Source organism: Dermacentor andersoni, chromosome 3 (assembly GCF_023375885.2).
Source record: "Dermacentor andersoni chromosome 3, qqDerAnde1_hic_scaffold, whole genome shotgun sequence".
Taxonomy (NCBI): Eukaryota; Metazoa; Arthropoda; class Arachnida; order Ixodida; family Ixodidae; genus Dermacentor; species Dermacentor andersoni.
Genome location: NC_092816.1, coordinates 107,551,387 through 107,578,653, shown reverse-complemented (window position 1 = coordinate 107,578,653; position 27,267 = coordinate 107,551,387). Strand labels below are relative to the sequence as shown.

The 27,267-nt window shown below is 47.0% G+C and overlaps 1 protein-coding gene and 1 long non-coding RNA gene across 7 annotated transcripts in view; one reads left to right on the top strand and one right to left on the bottom strand.

The window, feature by feature from the left end:
- The window catches only part of Liprin-gamma (liprin protein kazrin), a 210,703-nt gene that overhangs the window by 92,165 nt on the left and 91,271 nt on the right, over positions 1-27,267 (top strand). The gene's annotated exons all lie outside the window — the stretch shown is intronic.
- LOC126539835 (uncharacterized) lies at positions 4,477-6,235 on the bottom strand. The gene is made up of 2 exons (XR_007601393.3): positions 5,833-6,235; positions 4,477-4,574 (listed from the first exon to the last, which is right to left on the bottom strand). It is a non-coding gene; the product is annotated as an uncharacterized lncRNA (long non-coding RNA).

Sequence of the window (27,267 nt, the reverse complement as noted above, 5' to 3'; positions counted from 1 at the left end):
TCTCCGCGCTGCTGTAGCCGGTCTCTCCGACGGCGCTGTAAGCACACAGGCCTTGGGCAGACCTTGAACCCTCGTTTCACGGGAGCTGACGACCGCGCATAAGCTTGTCTTGCAAGGTCGCAGGACGTGCGTGCGTGTACAGAGTGGCATACTTACACGCACCGAAAGAACACACACATGCACCTACACGAAGGTAAACTACACGCGTGCATAGAGAGAGAGAGAGCACTCAGACAGGCGCGAACGCACGACAAATATCACGCGCACACATACACTGGCTCCGCGTATGCACAGAAGCCCATCACGCTTGCGCTGCTATGACCCACCCGCTCTCTCTACAGCGATGTGCTTTTCTTTGGCGAGCGGCACACATTTACGCCAAGACTGCGCACGCAAGCCGAAAAGGCTAGCGCCTCGAACGATGCGGGCGCCTTATAAGCGTGCCAGATCTTCGCGCCCCCCCCCCTCCCACTTATTTTTTCCCATCACTTGCTCGGCTTCATTCTTTCCCTTCACGCCTGGTTCCTGGATTCCTCAGCGGCGGCGGTCGTCTCCGTTGCACAATCGACCAGAACCTGTTTGAGAAAGCGGCGACCAAGCCAAGCCGCATGGCCGGCCAAGCCTCCTCAGCGGCGGACGCGACGCGCGAGCCTCCGGGAGATGCCAGGACCAGAAGTGTGCACCCCGGCCGCGTCTGCTGCGGCAGCGGTAGCGCTAAAAGACGTGGAGAAGAAGGAGGAGGACGAGCCTTATTCTGCCGGTCGCGTACGCTTTCCTTCGGCTGGCGTATTTCCTGTTCTTTCTTTTTTTTTTTTTTTTTTTTTGGGGGGGGGGGGGGCGCCAGTTGACAACGCTCACGTTTGGACGCCACGCTATTGGAGCCCGCGGGCGGTCCCCAAATTCAGAATGCGGCGCTGCGCTCAGTCGAGCTTGAAGCGAGCGAGCGAGAATTGGAATTGGAAGAGAGGCCTCGGGAAAAAAAAAAAAGAGGAAGGAACGCCCGGAGAATACACGTGGGCCACTTCACAGCCGACCGCGTGGAAATCGTTTAGCGGCCCGGTACACGGACAGAGCGCTGATGGTTGTCCTGCAGCCGCATGTTGCGGCCGTATACAGCGCAGGCGGCGTGGTCTGTGGAGTGTGTGTACGTGTGTGCGTTTGTGTGTGAGGGAGCGCGGGTGTGCGTGGCGTCGTCCTTAATTAAAGGAACGACGAGTATAGTGGTTTCGTAGCCAACTCTCCTGGAACTTTGGAAAGTGGGCGACGTTGATGAAAGTTGCCGTGGACACCCGCTGTGGTTGCGGTGCTTGAAGGTAAAAATATCGCGCGCGTCTCCCTGCCTGGCAAACGCTTGGGCTGCCCCTTCCGACTCTCGATACAGCTTCCGCGCCGTGATTGCGGGAATGCTCTAATCAGCGCCGTCCTCGCGTGCCCTGACACTCGAAAAGCAAGCGTGCTCGTGACGACTATATATACGGGGCACGTCTACGTGTACCGCTAGCAGGACTATGTGCGTGGCTATATGTAAACGTTGAAGTTCAGAGAGATCGTATCCTGAATGAAGGCCTAGATCGCCAAACGCGAGCACCAGGCTGTCGAGATAAGCGCTGTGGATCGCGCCACAGGCAGGCTTGAATGAGTACATGCCGACACGTATTGGCGAACTTGTGGAAGCGCTATACTTCACGCTGCTCGCTCTTAAAACGAGGACAGTTAGCAAGCACCAAGGATTGGGAAACACTTTCAATTTCGTACTGCTAAGTTGGCGCAGAAATTCCAGACTTGGTGTCATCGACATCCACGTGACGTCATGACGCGGAGCAAAATTTGCTGACATCGGGTAGCACTAAGGAGCAGTTATGATAATGTTGTTCTCAAAGAAGAATAAATGAATGAGAGAGCACGATGCATGCATATCTTCCAGGTGCTTTCGTATGTGGTGGCTTTCGTATACAGCTTCTGGATACCGAAACCAAAACCACGTCATAGGATTAACCACTAACCCATACTGTGATAAATGTCGCAACTTAGAGACAATTGAGCACATATTACTAGAATGCCCCGCGTACCACGACGAAAGACAATTTTTAGAGCACCAAATGGACATGATTTGCCACGAACCGTTAACGTTACTGAACATCTTAGGTCTAATGCCCGGCCCTTCGAAACAGCGACGGGTTTTGGATTTATTGTTCAAATACCTGACAGAAATTGGTCAAATAGGAAAGCTTTAAAAATTGCATCCTTCCTATACAAAAGCCTAAATTTACCCGCCATGTCACCTGTAAATATTAGTATCAGGTCCACTCGGACATTTCATATTTACTTTTATCCTTTTTTTTTCTCCCACTGTTTTCTGGAATCTTTTCATCCCATTCCCCATCCCTATACAGAGTAGCATGCCAGTGGTTATATACGCGCCGGCAAAATTCTCTGTTTTTCTAATAAAGAGCCCTCTCTCTCTCTCTCTCTCTCTCTCTCTCTCTCTCTCTCTCACGTCATAGAAACGAGTATTAATAGTAGATTATTCAAGTTAGCCTGACACTTGCCACTATTTTTCCTGCGGTTTAGAGGGCTTCGACCATCATGTGTCGTGGGAGTGTGAACCCATCGGCTCCTCCTTCAGCGAGGATAGTTGGGCTGCGCTCTTGGCCGTCCGAGTGCCCGCGATCGGGCCGTCAAGCTCGGCCTGGCGGTCTCAACGTGGGACAAGCCGGGTGGCGTGGGGTCTCCCCTGCGTCTTCTCAGGACCGAATAAAGTTATTTCGCTCACTCACTCACTCACTCACTCACTCACTCACTCACTCACTCACTCACTCACTCACTCATTTAGCGAAAAAAAAATACGAAGCAAGAAGATCCGGTTTATCTACCGTCGTTACTACAGAAAGATTTCCCCCTTCTAAATTTTCTGCTTTTAATTATGATTATAATATCAGCCCCCCGACGCCACAAGGAATCCGTAAAGCTCTCGCACCCCTTAATAAATTACCCTTACTCTTCTTCCCTTTGCACATACATAAAATTTGCGGAACCATCCTTATCCAGGCGTCATCGTCACCATCTGCCCGTTTATGTCCGCTGCAAGACGAAGGCCTCCCCCAACGATCTTCAGTCTGCCTTGTCTTGTGCCAGCTGACCCCACTTTATGGCTGCGAATTTCCCTAATTTCATCACACCACCTATGGTCCTTCGCCATCCTCGACTGCGCTTCCCTTGGCGCCCATTCTGTAACTCTCAGAGACCACCGGTAATTATCACCTCTACGCGTTACATGACCTGCCCAACTCCTTTTCGTCTTGTGTCAACCATAAAATGTCGGCTATACAACCCTGTTTGCTCTTTATAATCCACCCCGCTGTCTTATTGTCCCTTAACGTAACGCCTATCATTCTTAGCTCCTCAGTTGCTAAAACTTTGCAGCGAAGCTGCATATGGCCAGCCGATTCGTCCGTCCGTCCGTCTGTCGCCTGTACACCGAAAATTCCTCCGCCACAGCCCCATGCCATGCGCAAAAAAAAAAAAAAAAGAGAAAGAGAGGCACGTGATTGGCGCCCTTACTTGAGATTCAGCTACACCAACTCTCCCTATAATGTTATTTCTGTTAGGCTAAACGCTATGTTGCACGCCCGCCTCTCCACCATATGTTGAGTGGAATTGGACGCAATCTGCAGGCCAGTGCACACTGGTCTCGGCGCGTGCGCTCAGACGTCATGACTGTACGCATTGCTTAAAGGCGCAACGATTCGAGTAAGCTTACCCTTATGAAAATGGTTATGCCCTTTATGTTTACTGTATGTTTCCCGCAGTTCACATGAGGAAATGTCCTTTATGTTTCCTCCATGTTGAAATTTGGCCACTGCTTTTATGTTTCCGTCATGTGTCCTCCCTTTATGTATCCCTTATGTTACCGCACTTTATGTTTCCTCCATGTTGAAATTTGGCCACTGCTTTTACGTTTCCTTCATGTGTCCTCCCTTTATGTATCCCTTATGTTACCGTACTTTATGTTTCCTCCATGTTGAAATTTGGCCACTGCTTTTATGTTTCCTTCGTGTGTCCTACCTTTATGCATCCTTTATGTGGCCGCAGTGATTTAATCCTGTATTTTACGTAAACATGCATAGATGAAGAGTTCCATGTGCACATTTTATTTTCATAAACATTTCCTAAGTTAAAAACTTTTGCATTGGTTTTCATTGTAAGGTTACTGTTCCCTACATGATGCAGCGCACGGATTGGAACTCTGCTATGGCACAGAAATTCATGCCAATTTGTTCTAAAATTACGAAGTAATTAGACTTTATAGATTATTTCAGTATAACACTTGGAGTGCCACTGTACGTTCCTCACTGCAGTGCTGCTGTTCTAGTTATGTCTTTGTTACTAATATAAAATGTAATGTTTGGATGGAAAGATCAGGTTGGATCAGTGCTCGCACTTTTAAAAGAAAGTTTTGACTATACTTTGCAAAGGTTTGTCTGAAACTACGAACAGTTTATTGGACTATCTGGATGTTACTGCAATTTGCCACGTTTGCTCACAGCAGACCTCTGGAATGTGGTGCTTGGGACCTGAAAAACAAAACAAAAGCCAATCTTTTTCACTTATTCAAAAATATTCATATAAGCAAGAACAGCCTGGCCTGTATGCAGAAAGCTAAGAAACGTGGAGCAGTCAAAAACAGCTCATAAAAACATCAGGGCAACACAGAAGCCTTTAACTAATTGTTGTTTGAAACAGACTGAGCTGCCAGTCCACTCAGGTATTAAACTGCTCACAAATTCTTTTAAACATTTCTGCAGCAGCTGCTAAGTAGTACATGACCTTTAGGAGTAGGCAACTGGCCAACAAATCTTTGTGAGATATATCTCAAGTGGTTACACTGTTATATGGTAAAATTCAGGCGGGAATAAAACCAGCAGCAAACATCTGACTACCTGGGAAATTATCACCAAAACTTAAATATCTAGTAAATCAAACGAACAATCGATTACGAAGGGTCTAAAACCTAGGCCGCGATTTTGTAGCGATTCCTTTTCCGATGCTACTCCTTTTGCTCATTGATCTGACCGACATTCCGCTATCGTTATTAACTATAACAGCCAGCCATGGAAAGTGGGTTATAAGAGTGGCAAACATCGAGCGGAAAGCATCGCAAGAAAATCGCATCCCTTATTAGGCAGTGCTACAAGCCACTGTCTTTAACAATCGCAGGCACTGACATCCTGTTCTTCGGGTGAAAATATTAATGAAAACGAGCGTCTGATTGACATGCCTCGATCAAAAAGAAATTTCGCTGTTGTAATGTCGGTCTATATTTGCCCTACAATATAAGAGACAAATACGCGAGCACGTCGAACACAAACAATGCAGACAAGTTCTCGCGAAGTTGGACTTCAAACTGAATACTATCAATAAAGTAATCTTCACACAAGCTAATATCTGTTGAAGTGTCAAACATCGCAGTCGCGTGCCAACTCGCGATGCCCGTGACACATCGACATGCATTACACACGTAACTTGCGGAAACTCATATCTACGGAAGAATTTCTTGCCGGGAAACTACTGAGAAAACAGTAACTTTCAGCGTTTACGTAAATATTTGCCCATTAAGTCCCAACGATCAGCGGTGGTAGCACATCACTCCATAAAGCAAGTAAGCAGTGAGAAATAATACATTTCACGGAAACTCCCCTCGTGAAACGCTTTGCTAAATGTGCACAGCAACATAGTCAACGTACGCTCAGAACGTGTTCTGTTGTCGTTGCACAAAGCTTGCTACATGAACCAAAAGCTGCGAGAATGCGCGCAAGGGTCAGACCTGCTTACCTTCAATGTGGTCAGCAAACGGCTCCTTCGTCTCGCAGGCACCACGCGACGACGCTCTTTCCGGCGCGAACACTGTCGAATTGCCGATGAACACCAGCGCACGAAAGCACAACTTTCAACAAATTCTTCCACGCACCATAATTCGAAGCCACAGCACCAGGTATTCCACGAGCGAACGCGGACAGACGAGAACAAAGGCAGCTCGGACGGACGCTGTAGTACATAAGACACTGGCGTATCACAGGAAACATAAGGCGAACTAATGGCGTTACACGAGTCCAGAGGTTTCCTGATGGTTAATGCACACGGTACGGATCACAGTTTGTTTAGGCACTTCGAAAATATGATTAAATTACCGTGTAACTGCAACGAGCACTCTCACTGCTCACAGCAACACAACGTGGCCCAGTTCACCGGCAACCGTCACACTGCGGCAGCGCCGCGCTGCGATTAACAAGTGAATTTAGCCTCCGAGATCTGCATTTCCTTTTAGGGCGTGCATGTTGAAAAAGCACGGCCTTCGAGATAAAAAAAAATTGTAGCTGGAAGGAAGGCTGGTATTTAAACACAAATTATTGAGTTTAAAGTGTCTTGGTGCGCTGCCTTGTTTTTTAAAGTATATACAGAGATTTTAGACGAACTATGCACGAACTTTTGCCGGCGGACACGAGCCAATCAGCGCGCACCATGTGCAGATCCGTCTGCTTGAAATGGCGCACGGTGTGCGGGCAGCCGCGATAGCTGCGACACCCACCGACCAGAAATTCGGAATCGCCACACATATACACGATTCTTATGGCGCCCAGTGGCGTGTTTTTGAGAATGTCAGGCCTTATCTTGAATAGGTGGAACCATATTTCCCGTAGCGTAAGGAATAAAGGCAACAAAATGTGGCGATGGCTGGCTTGCAGCGGCAGCGGAACTTCGGCCAAAGTGAAGCAGGCGTACTGCTTGCATGCTCGCGTAATCAAATACAGCCATACCCCGCACACAACTTTCATACTCAGCCAACTCACAATTATAATTTATTCAGTTGTACGCCCAAGCAAGCATTTACGGGATCCGCGCTGCCCTTCTTCTACGCGTGCTAATATCGACACAGCAGTTACTCGTACTTGTGGTCAGCGCGAAAGCGACGAGAACAGCTACTTAAATGGCTAAGTAATCGTATACGCTCACTAGCAAAGCGGCAGATTGGCCGCGGAGGCGTCCGCCTCTTTTGCGGTTCATGTAGCGCAAGCCATCGAACACTGCGCGTCGTGCCACCGCGTCTCCAGCCGCCGCGCAATTGTTATTTGTCGTGAGGGATTATTCGCTGCATGAGGCTTTGATGTACGTATGTACTGTTGATGGCGCGTGGTGATCAATACGGCCAAGATAGAGAGGGAGGGGCAGGCAGGTGCACCCCCCCAATTTTTTTTTCACTTTGATACGCCAGTAGTTAAAGTTAATGCATCTTTCAGGTAGACGATCCATCTGTAGCATGTGTAAAAAGATAATCACTGAGCGCACTCTATGTTACCTGGATGTGCACTCGAGGGAGTACACAGCCAGGTAACATAGAGTGCCCACACAGGTAACATAGTGCTAATATATATATATATATATATATATATATATATATATATATATATATATATATATATATTTATATATAAGCCAGATATATAAATTAAGTAGATTATTTGCCAAACTGGAGGCGAAGCGGAGCATCTGAAAGACGCCTGCTATGAGAACCGTCTTAAGCACTCAATCAACTATATTTGATAGCCTAGCTGGCGCAAAACTTTCATGAAATTCTTGCATATTAGGTTAAATACTGCAGATTTCTGCATATGACTTGCTACTGGAGAATAGCAGGTTGAAAAGTAAGAAATGCTTTATATATTAAGAGAATGCATGGCATAAATCATTATATACACCATCCTATTTCATGGCATGCTTGATTTTCCGCACAATATAGCCACAATTAGTGCCGGTCGGCATGTCTAGTGCGAGGGGTGCAAGCAGTGCCTTTTCCTTGAATCTGCCAGTGACTATCATACGGTACAGATAGCTCTAACTGTACTATTCGCAAAAGATGCTTACTGCGCACATTCTGTTACCTACATGTGCACTCAAGTGCACATGTAGGTAACATATAAAGAGTACATGCGCCATATATAGATTAATGCTCTATGTTACCTACGTGTGCACTGAAGTGCACACCTAGGTAACATCCCGCCGTAAACAGAAAGGGCACATACTACAATAATTACAATAAGGCTTGTTTTCTTGGGGCAAAGGAAAGGACAAGTCAAGATTTAGTACTTACAATGACTCTGCAGAGTGTATCAACGGCTGTTACAAAGTACAGATATATCTGCCTGTATTATATGTACAGACAGTTGTTATGTGCACTCCATGTCACCTACATGTGCACTAATGTGTACACTCAGGTAACACATAGTACACACCCAGTTAACATCCTGCCGTAAACATAAAGGACACATCCTAGAGGCATAATAAAGGTCACTTCCTCGAGGTATACGTTAGGATGAGTAAACATGTGGTACACACAAAGTTGGCGTCCCGGAGGTCACACAAAGGAAAAGGAATCATAAAGGTCACATAGGGCACAAGAAGGAAACATAAAGGAAACATAAAGGCAATGACCATTTTCATAGGGGTAGCGAGAAGCGCAAGCGGGCAAGGGGAACCGCGAACTCGAAAACTTGTCTATTTGTCTCGTGTCTAGACCTATGTTGTTTCACCGACCAGTCTCCACCGCGGCATTAGCACTCAGACGTGCCATAAAAGGAGTTGCTGTGCGCACGGGCAGGTACGTCCACGCTCTGTCACCAACGCTTGTAACCAACTTTATCCAGCAGAGACGGGCAAACCATACGACATGGTCCACCGCTCAAAGACGCGTGCACGCCGCAGTTTCGTCTTCGCCTCAGGTCATTCGCCTCTCGAGTGATTTTCATCACTTCTTGTAATAGCCCGTCCATCGAAAGCCTGCGTAAGTCATCGCGTCTCGTCACAGTCGTCGCCTTTCGGCACACACACACACACATTCGCGACCGCTTTCGCATTCCGTTACAGCTTAATAAACTGCGCAAGGAGCTGTTTGTCTCCAGCCATCGTCCGAGCAGGTCGTTGCTGTGTATGTGCAGGCGCACATAATTATTAACGAAGACGTGTTGCGTCCTCCGCGAGCAACGGGCCATCCTCATCGATCGATCCACCTAACTCCGCGACAGTGCGCCAGCTCCTTCTCGACGAGGTTCCTCTTACAAAACGCTCGGCTGCAAGCACGGCTGAACGCCGACGCGCGTGTTGCAATCGCCGCGCCGCTTATCCGCGCTCGGTCGGATATAAACCCGATCGCTGCAGCACTGGACGCGGGCACCGTAAAATCCCTAGTTAAGGATACACCACTCCCACGCCCCGTCTGCGTTTCTTTATTAACCCGTCCCCTCGCGTATAACCTTCGTTGGTACTCTTTTTTTTTCCGGACGCAAACTATACAGTGATTTCGTGCCACTAACGAGAGCCAGTCCTCTATAGCTCCTCGGTTAACGTATAAGCCGTGCGTTGCTGCCACGCCGCATCAATGCAATCCTCCCGAACGCGAAAAAAAAAAAAAAAGGATTGCGCCCGCGTTGCCAAGCTTGTTTTGCTTAATCCGAAGAATTTTCATTGCGAAGACGTAAACGAGACAGCCAAGTGGGTGCAGCGTTGCGCAAGGGCTACGAACTAAAGCATCGATCGCTAAACTCGGTGCACGCGTTGTGGTTACCGTCCCTGCAAACCGTTAGAACTTTTCGGGGGAACTGTCTTAAGATTTGGAGTCCTCGACGCAGTGCGATGTGCGCCACTCTCGCGGTCCCCCGTAAGCCGCGACTCAAGGAGAGGTATACTGCACGTGCACGCTATTTCTTTTCTTTCTGTTCTTTTGCATATGCGTGCATCAATTTGCACAAGTTCCCTATGCGCGCTTCAATTTACTTAATTTGTTTAATTTAGGTAACTGTTTTCACTGAATTGTCTTTTTTTTTTTTTTTTTAGCGAACTGCGAGGCCCAAATTATTCATTCGTTGGCGACTATGCCTAAGAGACCTATATAGGTCTCTAACTTATACTGACTCGTCTCGCGACGTCTGTCTGAGCTTAATAAATGTAGAAGATTCCAGACAAAATTTTATTTTCTTTCCTGACGGACCTTCGTAGCAGCGGCAGACTTCAAGATTGGCGCGATATTTGCCAATGCGATTATTAATCACGAATACTGTCCGGTGAAATCTTAATTTATGATTTGTGGAAGGATATAGCATTCTTTAGAATTAGTGTCAGCTGGGACAAAAGCGCAAGCTCTTGATGGAGAGGTTGTGCCTACAGCCACTTTGAAGAAATACACACTCAGCATGTGCCGCCAATGTATTCATCGCTCTTTAGGTTAAGCTTCACGCGTGGTTCGTTTACACTGTCCTATTCACGTCAATTCAGACACCTCATCCGAAGCAGCAAGCGTTGCACGTAGCAGGGCCGACACGCACAACTTCCATTACATTATTTATTTCTCTCTCCCTCTCTTTTTTCCTAATGCGCAAGGATATTACCTGAAACAGCAATTCATTTTGCTGCAACTATTGAGTCCCTATTTCTTGAAACTGGTTGAAGACTCACGGTTTCAAGCAATAACGTATGCTACGAGTGCCGGATGACCTCATTTTTGCATTTACATTGCCTAAAGCAAATAGCGTAGAAAAGAAAATCAGTGGTGAGTTATTATTGAATAATTGTATTGGAAGTGGTCAATCAAGTTCGTATATCCGCCAGTGCAATAAAGCTTTATCGATAAGAATAACCACCTTGAGTCGAATCCGCTGTTTTTTCTCCTTTTTTCTTCTTTTTTTTTTTTACAGACTATCCTTGCAGACACATGAGACATGTTTAGACAGCCAAAATCCTTCGTTGCCATGGAAACCGTTGTTGTCATTGCCGTTGGAACCAAGTTCTGTAACTCTCTCTTTCTCTCGCGTATATATATATATATATATATATATATATATATATATATATATATATATATATATATATATATATATATATATATATATATATATACATATATATATAAATATATATATATATATATATATATATATATATATATATTTTCGCGCGGGAGCCAACTATTGGTATTGCACTCTGCACGTCAAAGTGCCCGGTATGAACAGCAGCTTGAGCCGCGCAGATGTCGCAGCCAACAGTCCAGGGTCGCACGATCGCCGCGCTGGCCACGTACTCCATATACTGCTTGGATAACCGGCACGATATTCAGTTGCCCTCCCCCCCCCCCCCGAGCTCGAGAAGCGAGCCGACCGTGTAAACAGACCGGCGCACGCCGGTGGCACGGGACTCGCATACGCGTCGTTGCAATGCGTCACCAGCGAGCGCTGGACACACATCAGAGCCAGCTGCGCGACCGTGCACTTCACTTCCCTCGAAAGCTGCCGGCTGTCTTGGCCGCGCCGAAGCAGCCCGCGTCGGGAAGTGCGGCGCGCCTGGCCATCTTCCCGGGGGCCCGCGTCGTGGTTTCGCTGCGAAGGACCGAGCTGCGGGACGACAGAGCTTAACATGCGACGACGCAGAGAGCGGGGCTGCGCGTAATATGGCACGCTCGAGATTGGCTGGCCGCAGGTCCGACCCTTATTTCTTGTCTTCCAGGCTGCTGTGCCTGGGCTATCTCTCTCTTTATAATATACATTTATATATAAATCATGATGAATTTGCTGAAATGAACGCACAGGTTATTTTAGTTGCACGGGGGGATATTACCCATAACATTTATGTGTGTGCTTTTATTGAAGCATGAAATTGATTGATTGATTGATTGATTGATTGATTGATTGATTGATTGATTGATTGATTGATTGATTGATTGATTGATTGATTGATTTCTGAGGGCTTCCCACGCTGACAGCTACCCCGTTCCACGTGGCAATAACAAAAATAATGACGCGATCGCTGAATCAATGTTTGTTAAAGTGCACAAGAACAGCCGTTAGGCCTTCCTTGTGCCACACTTATGATGATGATGATGATGATGATGATGGTGGTGGTGGTGGTGGTGACGACGATAATAATGATGATGATGGTGATGTATGGATATTATTGGCGCAAGACTATTATGATACCTTTGTACAGTGCACGAAGGAAATGTTTTGACAAATATGACCAACCATTAGTGAGCTACTCGTAGAAACCAACAAGAAATGCAGTAAACACAATATGGGCTCATAGGCTTCAGGCCTTCAAATGGCGAGGCGCGCATAAAGTACAACTAATCAACATATAAATAAATAAATAAATAAATAAATAAATAAATAAATAAATAAATTAGCCTGCTGAGGAATAACACTACGGTCTGAGTGCTGGTGCACAGAGAAAGAAAGGATCGTAGAAATTTAAAGCAACAACAACCAAATGCTACGGAATAAAAAAAATATTTAGAAGTAAGTTGAACCGGATAAACAGCTAGCAATAACCCACATTTGAGAGACGGAAAACATGTACGGAAGGAGAGAGAAACTATGAGAAGGCAGGAGAGGAGCGCAGCTATAGAAAGAAGGCTCAAGAGACAGTGCGAAGCTCAGAACAGAAAGAAGACAAACACGTTTTGAAACATATCAATATGGAAGAAAATGAAAGTTGTTAAATTAAATTATGCGGTTTTACGTGCCAAAACCACCATCAGATTATGAGGAACGCCGTATGGGGGGGGGGGGCTGTGGATGCAATTTTACCACCTGGGGTGAATTAATGTACACCTAAATCTAAGTACACGGTTGGTTTTTTCATTTCGCTCCACATCAAAATGCGGCCGCCGTGGTCGGGGTTTGATCCCGCGACTTCATGCTTAGCAGGGCAACACCAAAGCCACTAAACAACCACGGCGGGTTAGTGAAAGCTCTAAAGACTTTGCATTCTGCGGAGAGGCGAGTGTCTGGTGAAAGATGCAGGAACGTGGAAGAGCTCATGCTTCCCGGCAGTCTTCTGCTGAACCCGAAAGGAAAGAGCAGCTAGTAGACTCTGTCGTGTAACAGTTTGATGAAATAATAATAATAATAATAATAATAATAATAATAATAATAATAATAATAATAATAATAATAATAATAATAATAACAAGAGAGCATAATGAAAACACCTATGTTTCTTACGTACTGCCTGTCATTTATTTCTCTTTTGTTTATTTTAGCCGGCTGGTCGTAAGTACTGTTTGCGTAAGAGAGAAGGAGTAACGGGCATCACCCATGATGTTAATCACTTCTACACGCACATTTAATTAAAAAAAAAAGAAATGAGTAGCTCTACGATATCACTGGGACGATGAGTATGACGTTTACTAGCCGCAACGTTGAGAATAACTGCCTCTTTTTTGTTTCGCGCCTGATCACTCGCGCAATCGCTTGCGATTCGTGCACACACGTACAATCGATGTCTTACACACTCCTGCACTCAGCTCTGCTGTACAGGCATTATTGCCACTCGGCGACTGATGCGACAACAGCATTACCCAACTGAAGTGCAATCGCCCACAGTACATGCGCCGTGGCTGCTCTCTACACATCCACCGCCTGCGTGGGTGTGCTGTCGACGATGTACCTAAAAGGCCCATCATATTACCGTGTACGTATAAACGCTGGGCGGGAATGCATGGCTCTTTGATGCGTTTGCGTACCCTCGACTGTTCCTGTCTATTGTGTTGGCAGAGGCTACAGCCACTCACGTTCTGCGCAATGTCGTTACTGTAGTCTCTGTTTTCCGATGAGATTCCGATGATATATGTATACATATAGCCAAAACACGTCGTGTGTGAACGACCGCATGAATTAAGCAAATGTTATTGCGGGAACCACACGAGACGATGATGACGAAGCCACGGAGAACGCGTTAAGGAGAGAGGGAGAGAGGAGCGTACATGATTAGTCGTGCACACGCTGTGGCGCGTTGTAGTGTGTGTGTAGGTGCGGCATTGCGCAGTGGCTCGCGGAACGAAGAGACGGCGACGACAAATAACTCCCGCGCGAAGGACACGGGCATTCCCAATGTATGTGCGCGCGAGAGGGGGGCCCGCCGGAATCCCCGGCCCGCCGCCATGCGGTTGATTACCCAATAGCTAAACGACCGAGTCATTCGCCCGATTAGTTCTTCAGGCCGGCGGGACCGTGTCTGCGTGCGCGTGTTTACACACACACACACACACGCATATATATATATATATATATATATATATATATATGGGGGGATTTAGCCTCTGTCCCCGCCTGCGGCAACTTATATTTTCTTTTCCTACGAATAACCATATTTGTACACTTAAACATAAACAATTAGCATCTATGCAATAAATGACGATTGTTTGTTTCTTCAGTCTTGTATCGGGCACCTTCGAGGTGCGACTGCATCAACGCCGGCGCTCCTCATCAAGCTGTGGCGTTCCGAGACGCCTTCATCGCAACGTTAAACCTCTCCCTAGGTTTCAATGATTTGCCATCGGGTCGAAGTCGACACAATATTTTCTTTTTTTTTACGTGACTTGCCGTGTCAATAAAGAAAGAAAGAAAAGCCTTATGCAAAGCGCATCGACTCCTGCGAGACCCAGCAAAATCTCTTGGTTCAACGGACCTCGCTAAGATGCAAACTTACACGCGTTAATTGATGCACGCTATCTGACAGGCTAGACATTCCTTGCTGCGATCCACAGCACCTCGCAGGCGGCAGTTGATGTCTATCACGTGCACTACAATATGTTTTATCTTTTTTTCGCACTCTCATATTCCTCACCAAGTGAGTAGGGTGGAAAACTAGGCAAAGTCTAGTTAATTTCCACGCATTTCCTCCTCACTTTCTAACATAATGCGTCAAAAGATGACGGCGCGGAGAAAAAAAAAGAACAGCTATAACAGACGCTATCACCTGCAACTTTATGCGTTTTCTATATCTGGGCGGCCACGCATGAACTTTCACTTGCTTTGATTTTTATTCGCACTTTATTAAAAAAAATCCCCAGTAGTCGAACCTAATCCGAGCCCCTTGCCCACGACGTCTCTCATAGCCCGAGTGAATGCTTGTGGAAGTTAAACCTGTATATGAATCAACCGAGAAAGATAAAAAAATAACTGACATCCAACTGAGAGTATGCCACGAAGCGACAAACCCGACCTGCTTCTCAACCCAGTCAGAATGCATTAACCAATTTCAGCCAGAACCTAGACGCATGTATTCTGTATCACGCACGTCCCCAGGAGGCGTGCTGTCGTGTCAACCACATTTGTATGCGCAAGACGTGGCAGCCGGAAAGTTAAAACCAACGTGTTTCCTAATTAAAATTCAGATGACAGTCGGCGCCTGTCGCCTGTTTTTTTTCTCCCTCTCTTTTTCCTTTTGTCCATAATTTTGCGCAGACGATTTAATTACAAGTTGGGAAGCCGACGTGCCCAACTTTCGCATGCGTGGGTATCTCTCTCCCTCTCTCTAATATATATATATATATAATAGACACACACGGGACGGCGCCCTTGCAACAAGACAATGGATTCATGTTCGGCATGGGCGCGAACGCGGTAATTCGACCCGCCAAACACACAAAGGACTTTCGGCGTGGCGCGACAGCCCTCTCAGCCCGTCCTCACGGAAGAGCTCGGCTGCGGAAGCGAGGCGAGACAAATATAAGCGACAGAACAAAGACAAGAGCCGACGCGCCAGTGAGAATGCGGACGGGACGAGACCAGCAAAAGAACGAACGCTTGCCGCCTCGGCTTCTCTGCCAACTGGGGCGGAAGTGAAGGATTCTCGCATGTTGCGAGTAACTTGAGCCTAGTGTACTTTTCTGTAGAGTGTCGCGGCGGTTGGAAAATGAAAGTTTGTCGCTGTAATGTCGGCCCATTTGCTTTCACCAGACGGGGAAATTGCTTCTGGATGTCCTGAAAAAAAAAAATTCTTAGGGAGTAGGGCTCCAAGTTGAGACGAGATAGAGACGCCACGCGCGAAAAAGTGTCCATCTCAGTTTCATAGGTTTTGAATAGCGCTCACATCGTCCTTATCTCTGTGTGTATAGCGGTGTGTCAGTATACGCTGAAAAAAAAAAATGAATGACAGACTTCTTACGTAGGACATAGGCGAGACGTTGTTGCGGAGTGTTTTTTTTTTTTTAAATCACTGATAAATACACGTTTTCGAGATATTAGCGTCTCAGTTGATATCGGCTATTCTATTTATTTTAGCTTTACGCCGACGCCATTGTGCACACGCGTGCTGCCCTAGTAAAGACAAAAAAAAAAAGAAATGTGACAAGAATTCTTATCGAATAAAAGTGGTATGGTGTAAAATGAGAAGTTGCAGCTACTTATTGAAATGAAAATACAGGAAGAAGCTATCGTCACAGTTTCAATACAACAGTCGTATTCGTCACTCGTATTCCCATTCACTCGCTGCTAATTTTCTTTCTTTCTTTCTTTCTTTCTTTCTTGCTTTCTTTCCTTCTTTCTTTCTTTCTTTCTTTCTTTTCTTTCTCTTTTTTCTTGCTTTCTTTCTTTCTGTCTTTTAGACCACACCGTGATTTAGTATACTGTCGCCAGACAAAATGCCAGCGCTTCATAGCAATGCAGAGGAATGCAGAAATTTTCCACAACGATTGATTCACTCGTTAACGTCCTCTTTCCTTTTGTATCATTTCTTAAAATGCGGTTACGTCCGCGGTATACAACCCGGATGAAAAGCATTCGACTTATCAATGCTTTGTCGTGCCGGGCTCTCGGGAAAGCTGGCTGTAGGTCCTTTCTCTCTCTCTCTCTCTCTCTCTCTCTCTCTTTCTCTCTCTCTCTCTCCTTCGCGGCGACGACGAGTGTTTCGTGCGACGTGCTACAGCAGAGACAAGGGTGCCGCTCCATGTCTTCTCCATTTTGTCAAATCTCGTAGAAGAAGCGAACCGCTCGAAACGCGCTCCGAGCGTATATGTACTTTCCGCACGCTCGAGCTGGTATGAGCGACTACAGTTGCGCTTGTTTGGTTAGAGAGAGAGGGAGAACGAGGAGTGTGGAGAAAACAAACGGACTGAAACGGCGAATACATTCCCTGTGTGCAGTAAACGAAAAATCGAAGATGCGCTTACGCTGTGTATACTCTAGCCGAGCAGCCTTTGTTTGATCGAGTGGCCTATAATCCGCGGCGGCAACGACCGCTCACGATCCACTTCTTCGCCGAGTCTGTCGCATATATTGGCCGAGCGCTGGAAAAGAAAGAAAGGAAGAAAGAAAGAAAGAAAGAAAGAAAGAAAGAAAGAAAGAAAGAAAGAAAGAAAACCTGGTCGCCCCGTTAAATCAAACGACGGGGTGTGCGCAGTGTCTGTTTGCGTTTGTGTGTGCGAGTGAGGGAGAGAGAGAACGGGAGAAAGGAAAAAAAAAAGCTGTTTAAACATGAATACGTTTGACGTGTTGTAACACGCTTAATCCTCTTATTTCTCGGCTGGCTTTCAGATTTTTTTTTTTTTTTTTAGTTTCTCTCCCTCAACATTTTCCATAGGGTGTCAAGTGGTTATCTCACGGAGCTCGCACCTCGGTACAGAGAGCCAGGCAACAGGCATCGGCGATTATATTTAATTGCGTGCCACTTTGGTTTTCTCTTTTTGTTTCGTCTATAGAGTAAGCGTAACAGCCCGGTAGACTAAGCTTAAGCACTTTCTTTTTTTAACGTTCATAGTATGCACGAGGATACGTGTGCTTGCCCATAGTGTAAGTTCCCAAAACTAAACCATTTTTCTGCGAATCCTAACGTATAGCGACCCCGCTGCACAATGTAAAATAATTCGCACCCTTAAAGTTAAAAAGAATCTAAAACTGTCTATAACTCACACTCTTACACCCTTTTTGGTGTAAGGGTGTGAATTATAGGCAAATTTACACCCCTTTTCAAAGTCAGGGGTGCAAATTATTTTACTGTACAGTTGGCCAGAGGCTGCGGCATTTTGCTGCAGAGCACGAGGTCGCGGGTTTGAATCCCGGACGCATTAGATAAAAATAGAACACCAAAAATATTTCTCCAATATGTATACTTAAGTTTAGATGCACGTAATTACTCAGGAGGTAGTAGTACTAGTGGTAAACAACCTTATCGGGGTCCCGAGGAGCTAGGCAGGGGGCCTGCTAGGTTGGTCCTTACCCAGCCGTTGGCTAGTCCCATGTCGAAACAGAGAGGCCATGCCTCTCCGCTCGTTCACGGGCCCTCTGGACAGCCAGCAGCTGGACGTCCTGTCTCGGGTCTGTGATGACCTTCGTCCAGTCTTCTTCTCGGTTAAAATCCTGTAACACAGGGCACTGCCAGAGCATGTGATTTCACGAGCAAAATTCAGTGCCACAATCTGGGCAGACTGGATCAATGTCCGGGTAGAGCATGTTCAGAAAGCCTCGAGAGGGGTAGGACCCAGTCTGCAGCATGCGGAACGAGCTAGCTTGTGATCAGTTGAGCTTATGATGGGCAAAGGGAAAAGTCTGCCTATTCCCTCTGTAATGAGATGTGATTTCGTCAAAAGTAACTAGAGGATCACTGTGGACGAGCTCTCCCGAACTCACCCGAGGCACCGTCCCGTCGCGGCACATGGAACCTGGCGGACGGTCGTGGGCTATCTCATAGGGTTTCAGGTGACCTTGCAATACGTCTGGTCAAATGTGAGTTGGTAACCAGACTATGTGATCAATAATGTCAGAGGGGGGCTTGCCGTTGAGAATTCTGGCTGCCTCTTTGGCTATCAGTTCCTATGCGAACGCTCTCACGGCTGCTCGGGAGTCCGTGTACACCGTAGTGCGTTTTGTGTCGAGTAATGCGAGAGCTATAGCAGCCTGTTCCGCCACGTCAACCGAGGAGGTAGGTCTTCCGCGAGGCTGCCGAGAGGAGTTCTCCCCTATCATTGACTATTGCTACGGAAAAATTGTTGGCACTGGTGTGTCGCGCCGTTCAAGGTTCAAGGTCAACAAAGGTCTCCGTTCCGGATGTGTTCTTTAAGGAAACCCTAGCTCTCGCTAACCTTCGACCTTTATTGTGCTGGTAGTGAACATTTCCTGGAAAAGGGTTTACAAAAAGAAGTTACTCAGGAGGTAAAAAAAAACAACTAATCGGGGCCTTCTTTTGCGGCGTCTCTTAAAGCCCACGGCGTTTATTTCTGATCTTAAACTCGCATACATAATGAAGTAATCAATCAGTCACTCAACTGAGGTATTTAACGAGAAATGTCTTAAACGAAGCATTGCAAAGAATTCCTTTCTCCTGCGCGGCTTTCGGAATACTTTTTTTTTTTTTTTTCACTGGCAGTTACATAAATGGCAGGCTGCGATCTAGACAGGTATACGGCGATTTGTTGATGATGCGTGGAAGGTTAGAACTGCTCCCTTTATGTTCCATTGCAAGCCTCGGTGAAAGCAAGAAAGAAAAAGATACTATCACCTAAATCAAATGCGACATGGGCTGAGTATTGGTAATGTCGTTACTGAGGCGCTCAGAACGACTTAATTTACTGAACATAAAGTAAGCGTACAAGAAGACAGAAATGAGGTGCAAGAAATAACAAATAGCAGACGCAGAGCCACGTTTGAACGCTATAGCTAAATATAAATGCTGATATTGTAAGTATTCAATGCTGAATCGCCGGTATAGAAAAAAGGAAAAAGAGAAAAATAAAAACGTTATACACATTTCGCTTCTTATAGAGTGCCCCGAGGGTAGTCTTCTATAGGACATAGCACAATTTCTCAATTATCCATCCCTGACGCAAATACGCTCGTTTCTGCTGGGCATAGAGTGGGCAGTTTAACCTTACAAGCAAGAGTCCCTCATCATTAGTTATTCCACGTCCGCATGATGAGTATTCAGAACGCCCACTTTTTATACCGTCAAAGGCTGGTGGTAGCCCTGCTATACCCTAGATTCAATTAAACATTGTTACCACGTCTCGACGGTCTTAACAGAAAGCAGGGACGTTCATTTAGCCGCCCAACTCAGCGTAGCAGGTCTAAAGCGCCGGCAAAATTAAGTAACGCTACTGCCGCACCGGCAAATGTTCACGAAAAAGCACAAATAAACTCCGAACGACGAGAAAACATTTAAAAAGATACAAAGCAGGGAAGCAAGAAACCATCCCCGGTTATTGTTCCGCGCAACAGCCGTCGCCCTGTTGAGCGCCACCTGCAAGCCGAGCTACAAATGACGAAAACAATATCTTCGCTCCGGCGCCATTGTTCTTGCAACCATTCATCTTCTACGAAGGCGGTCGTGACTGCAGGCTTTTTTGTCGCAGTTTCGCAACAGGCTCCTCGCGATCCGTGCTGCATTAGGAGTCCCTGGACATTTAAGCGTGAATTATCTCTCCTCCTTGCACACTTACGCTTTCTCTGAAGTTACACTCTCTCATTAGCAGCTGATACCTCTATCGTATGTAGACGCGAACGGCGCATAAATCTCTGCAGACGCGCACCCGCACCCACGGTGAGTCCGCGGCAGCCCTGCCGTAAGCGTTGGCCGCTCGTTTGGCAACACTCCAAGCATCGGAGAAAGGAAGGAACTCGACGTTGTGCTGGCGCATCGGGTCGTTTGTTACGAGTTGCCCAATTCGAGACCGAGAGATGGAAACAGGATAGGCGCAACAGCTTGCCACGTTGGTTCGATACACCGTGACTTGCATGCGTAACATGGTACGCCGAGTCGACATTAATTTCAGCTCGCTCGCGAATGCGCTTTTATTCTCCCTACGTAGCATTTTAGCGTCAGTGAACAGAGAGAAAAATATTGGCTGAAGGCTCTAGTGATGGCCTGGTTTGTGGGGAGAAATATTAACAGACCAAGCGAGAGGACGTCAACGCATGCATTGTGTGTTTCCCTGCGGTGTCTCTGTGTGTGTGCGTGTGCGAGCGTGCACGCGTGCGCGCTGGTTCATGCCGTTAGAGCTAAAAGATACAGGTCAAGACAGAACGATACATGGGCGCTATAACGTAAAGCTATTCAAAAGTTTTCTACTCCAATTCTGCAATCGGCCCTCCACGATCGGTCAGAAAAATTTTCGAGTCGTCACTCACCGCGCCTGTCTGTCATGCGAGGTCACGAAAACCGCGAAAACGTCGCATCTTATATAATGCGTACACACTGATTATGCATGATTTAACCGAACGAAGGAAAAATAATAATTCCTGATCCGACGCCTTTTTCGCCATTAGCGAAAAAGGCGTCATTTGACCAATTCCTACTGGTCAAACGGTTTCGGGCTACGCCCACTTTACCTGTCTGTCGCGCGACGTCACAAAACTACGAAAACTCACCCAGTCAAAGTGAGGTGTACGCGTTAAAGACGCATTAATATGCCGAACAAAACTGAAAGTATTTCTGAATAGACGGAGATGCTCCGTTCCAAGAGGAATATAAAATGGCTGCCCACCGATCGCTGTGGCGCTGGCTACTCGGAGCTGCCGGGGAGCATGAATTTATTGCGTATACGATGTTGCGTGGCAGTGTAAAGTTATCAGGACCTTTCGGCACGTATGCGACATCACTCTGCCAACTCTAATTTGTTGAGAATCCATCTTAACGGCATTTTTAAGCTTCCGTTGCACCTCGCCGCGATTTTCGACCAGCCACCACCAGTTCGGTAAGGGGAAGCGTACCAATCGCAGATGCCGGCACCAACCCCCTCATCCGGCTATCTACTTTCACTGCTCTGGCTCGGCCCCATCGAAACTCTCTCCATTTGGGTGTGGTCCTCGCTTCTTCTCAGCCAATTAGATAAGAATAACTGCTCAATGCAGGCAACGCCATTCGCTTTGAAAGCAAAAGAAAATAACATCCTATACGCGAGAAGCGCGTTTGTTTGGGCTTTTCAAACACCGCTGCGGGTCACCGCCCGTTGCATGCGTCGGTGGTTACGTAAATTTGATGTCCGGAGATTGGAATAAAAAACAGATTGGAATAGTTTTACGTTATAGGGCCCATGGCATGTCAGCACTCCGTCTAGTACTGTGTGTTCTGTTGTCACCTCGTTGCGCTGGAAAATAGCACTACGTCAGTCCAACCAGCCCTGCAGAAGTGCGTTCTTACAGGAACGTGCTCCACTCGTGCTGCACTTCTTTGGCGAAGACTAGACTGAGACCACCTTTGGACGGCTCAGTGGACGCTCTTCTGTGTGCGTTCGTGTCACTTCTTGACACTTTCTTTTATCCTTTACTTTCTCTTTCATTTCTCCCCTCCCCCCCAATGTAAGGAAGCCAACCAGAAGAACCGTGTTAAACAACCTGCCTTCCCCTTCTTTTCCTTTTCTCTTTCACTCTTTCATGTTTTCCGTGTCGTTTAACGGACTCGAAAGAGTGGTGGTGGCGAAAGCTCTCGCGCTGGCCTAAACAGGCAGTTAATATGCGGTCGCTTCTGCACCCGGCAAGCCGCCTCAAGGACGAGGATCGACCCGGCAATCTGCTCGCTCATGATTGAGGCCGATGTTCGGTTGCTCCCTCCGCCCACATAATAGAGCGTACAGTGCACTCCGGCCGAATGCTAAACACGTGTCCGCCAAGGACACGCGCCTCGATGACTGTGCTGTAATTAATCAGCAGCATAGGAAACGGCGTTAATTCTAAACGATCGCTAATGGATGGGAGTTGTTGGTCTTTTTACCTTGGAAATAAATGCTGTTTAACATGCGAGTGCGTACTGACACCTCTTAAACGTATTACCTTGTAGACAGCATGGAATGCAAATTGTTTACCTCGTAGCACTTGTTTAGAGCCCACGGTCGTGGCTATGTGATTATGCATTTCGGCATCTGAACACAAGGTCGAGGGCTCAGTTCCAGGCTGCGGTGTGTGCATTTTTAAGCAACAAAACCCAAACAGAAGCCCACCATGGGGATATGCGAAATCTTGGAAGTAGGCTTTTTCACACTATCACGATGCCTTACACGAAATGGCCGACCTCCGGCTCACGTATTCATTGAGCCGAGGGTAGGTTTACAAGAAACGGGGGTGCAGTAATGAAGAGGCGCTCTGGCAATGGTAGGCGTCAGCTATTGCTCGCCTGCTTTATTTCCACTTCTAGGGCAACGTGTGTCATCACGTGCGGGTCAGAAGAGGTGTGTATGGGGAAGCGTACTTGCAGAAATTTCGCATATCCCTTATTATAAGCTCCGAGTCGTAGATCGCTATCACTTATCGCAATAATTTCGAGGCACCCGTTAATCGTAGACCAGTGAACACTTGTCGTCGATTCCTCTATAAAACGGTACATACTCGTATAGGGCACGATCGTCCTCTGAGTGAACAGACAGTACTAGAGCAGCATCCCCACCAATCATCGGCTCAGGAGGCAGTGAAGGCACTTTCGTGCTTTCTGAGAACGTCTGGTTTGCACGAGCGGCTTTGAATCAATTACTGTCCGTGCACATCTTTATACTCTCTCTCTCTTCTCTCTCTTCCCCTTCTCCCTTACCCCAGCGTAGGGTAGGCAACCAGACTCTTGACTGGTTAACATGCCTCCCTTCCGTGTATCTCTCTCTCTCTTTCCCTCTCTCTTTATCCATCCATCTCTCTCTCTAGTCGCACACCGGGAACTTAGAGCCGAGATTAACGAGTCTTTCTGACCGTCGGTAGACATCCAACTTTCCCTACCTTCCTTTCTTTTTTCGTCCGGAAGTCAGTTTCTCGGGAAGAGGAACTGCAGAGGTGAGAGAAGCGCCTATAATTGAGGCTCGCTGACGCGAAAGTTCGCCCCCCCCCCAGTGTGGCCTGTAAGTAGCCTAACGGCGTACTAGGCGCGGATTAGCCTTCGGTACCGCAGGCAATTAGCAGACTCGGTTGCCACTGCGCCAGCGAAGAGCCGTCAGAGGACGAACTTCTGTGGGTCACCGGAGTGGCTCTGCTTCCACCAGGGTATATCATTTGTTTCCGGCCTGAATCCCATGCCTTTTCTGCCAACTAAACGGAGTGTCCTACAAGGGGCCCGCGCGTTCGATCTCGGCCATTGTTCGCGGTCGAAGCTGCGACCGCGGCCATTGTGTAGTTGCCGAAACCGACACGACAACTTGTAGCCGCAGGAGGCCGGAAGCGTAGTGTTCGCTAATTTGCCCGTGCCTCTAGCCGCGGCTGTTGGCTCGGCGGCTAATTGCGAGAGGGACGCGGCGGTACGGGCTGCGGCTGAAGGTTCTCGAGTAGAAATGAGGCCACTGCCTACTTGGGTGCGACGATTCACCGAGGAGAAATAACAAACTGAGACAGGGGAAAGCGTTCCTTGCGCATGCGCACTGCAAGCGTGGAAGGATCTCCTCGTAAAGTGATTGATGGGCTTTGGAAGGAGAGAAACGTTATTTGATGGATGCCGGAGACGTTTGCTTGGCCACACGCCTAGCACGACGTTGGGTGATACGCGAAACGCTCGTTCAACGAGGTGCGTGTGCACGTCAAATAAAGCTGCACGGTATCTCCCCCTTCCCCAATCCCCTGAACGGTTTTGCTCATGTGGTCTGTTGAGCCCACAGGGCAGTTTTGGGTCTCTTACATCCATCACTGTGTTGTATATACGTAAACACTTTTCTCCTTTGATCCATGCTCTCTCCCTGTCACTTTACTGCCCTAGTCGCACCCGCCCCGTTCCCCTCCCCCTTCACTGCTGCCCACCGTTCAGGTGTGAGCGGCCAAAGCTAGACAGTTCATGTGCGGTCAGCACTAATATCTGTACATTCGTTATTTATTTATTTATTTATTTATTTATTTATTTAATTATTTATTTATTTATTTATTTATTTAATTATATAAGTAGTCAATTACTAATGCTCATCGGACCTAAAATTTCTGTTCGACAATTTCTTTGTCTGTTACTTTCTTTATCTCGGTCCCAACACATTGGGACTCAACGGGGTGGCCCGCGCACATGGAGGCTATACGCCGGCCCGATGCTTGTCTGGCGGCCCCATTTCTGTGAACAACCTCGGCGGCCGTCGGCGCGGTGGCGCGCGCGGATGCGGGCGCCTATTTTCGGCGAGTCGCGGTTCTCCATGGAAGAGGGGGGCGAGTAAAGAAAACGGGTGTGGGGGGCGAAGGCGGCACTGTCGCGGCGGTGGTCGCTCGCATCCGTATACGCTGCAGCTTCGTTGCGTCTGTCGCGACACTCCCCCTCCCATCTCCGTGTCCCAACCTGTCTTCTCTCGAATTTACGTTTTTTCTTTTTTCTTTTTGTCTTCTCTCGTATAGCCCGCCGTGGTCTCGGTCGCGCAGCTATCGCGTACGAGTCGGCAACCGCGCCGCGCGAGCAGCGAAAGACGCGGAAAGAAGACGGAAGGCGACGTCCTTGCGAGAAGGGAAGCATTATGCTCCGAAACCCTGGCTTCTTGGCCTTTCCTTCTTTTTTTGTTGGCTTCTTACGTTCCTGCGTCGGGCTTTCGCTGCAGCTGCGCCGTGTTTGTTTACTCTACTTGACACCTTTATTGCCGTCAGGTGTCGCGAAAGCTCCTCTCGGCAGATTTCGTCCGCGACCTCCGACGCCAGAAGCAAATATTCGAAATGAAGCACAAGAAGGATGGTGGAAAGCGAGAAACTTTTTTTCTTATGTTTGACATGAAAAATAAGGGGATGTTGGCACCGAGAGGCGCCCCCCCTCTCTCCTGTATATTTAGTGTATTTTTGTTTGTTTGTTAATGTATCTCGTTTCCTTCACTCATTCGGAGTTGTGCTGCTTTTTTAATGATTTCACACTTGTGCTGACAGTGCCGGCTGCTCCTTTTTACGGAAGAAACATAGCAATACATCGCAAGTCACACAACGTCGCAAAAGTAAAAGAAACATGTTATAATGAAATGACAATATGATAAATCCTCAAAGCAACAAATTTCCCAACAAGGAAATGCAGACTAAATGTCACAAACATTGAAGGTACACTACAGGTGCACAATACGTCACAAGGAAAGAAATTTGAGACAAATCACTATTCTTCCAGTGCGAAAATGACATACATACATACATACATACATACATACATACATACATACATACATACATACATACATACATACATACATACATACATACATACACACATACATACATACATACATACATACATACATACATACATACATACATACACACGTAATATTCATTACTGTTCATCAGCAAAATCTACATGTAGTTTTTAGCTCTAATATTTATCGATTATATTATTCGCCTCCAAAAAATTAGAGTGCACTTATCTGAAGAGAAGCCAATGTCCCAGGAGCTATACTAGACTCATCGATCTGCGATCAAGCTTCATCAATGTTGACACAAGTCGGCGGCTTCTTGGTTCGGAGTATCTGCGGCATTCTAAAAGGGGTTTTGCATCCTCGTATGTGCTTCCCCATTGACACTGTCACTTTCTTTCGTCAACTTCTGAGTGCTATATAGAGGCAGGGATAGTTGGCTGCAGCAGCGTCGCAGTAGACAACATTTTTTTCAGGTATGCACTTAGCGAACGGGGGGGGGGGGGGGGGGGGAGTGGTCACCTGTGGCCTGGTCTCACGATGTCAGAAGTGTATATCCGATATGTTTGCATGCAAGTCGACATACACGTTCTGTTGGTGTGTAATCCCATTGCAGATGCCAACACTGAAAGAGGGCAAAAAATGTGATGCTCGTTCAGTTCGTCTTCTGCTCGTTGTTGGAGTTGTACTCTATAATACAGTTTCCCATCATGTGGAGTCTTTTCTTCATGCTGTTTAAGACTATGCGGCGTTAGAGAATTCCGATAGAGCGCGTGGAAATTTCCCACTAGTCTTGCTGGGGAGTTCGTTGAATTTCCTGGCGATAGTCGGGGGGAGGGGTGGGGGAGGGCGGCGTTACCCGATCATTTCCGATTGCAGCTATAGACACGAGAGAGCAAAAAATGCTAAGATGAGTCATTCACAGTTAAGAAATAGCACATTGACCACGTACGGACGTCAACTTTTGCCAGAAGCCAGGATGCAATAATTAAATGTGAGCGTCGGCACCGTGTGCTCGAGGTCCGTAAACAGCTGCATGAGATGTCCCAAGATTCCGAATGTCTCGCCGTGGCAAATTATTATTCGCTCATCCGAAAGTAACTATTCCTGCGTTCCATCGGATGAATGAATGAGTTAATCAATGCTGTTGTGTGCGTGTTCGGGTGTCATTGCTGTGTTTTCACACCAACGAGGTACGTCGTTTGTGCTCCCGTAGTAACAGCTGTGTTTTGTGAACTGCTCAGGAACATTTGTTTTTGTGTATTAATTCTGTGTGCATGTGAACGTTAAATTATTATTACCACATTCCTTTGACTTTGCTTGAAACTTGCACATTATTTGGGACGCGCAAATAAATCTAGGAAGAGGGGACAGTCGGTGCCGTTCACAAGCACCAACCTCTCCTTGGACAC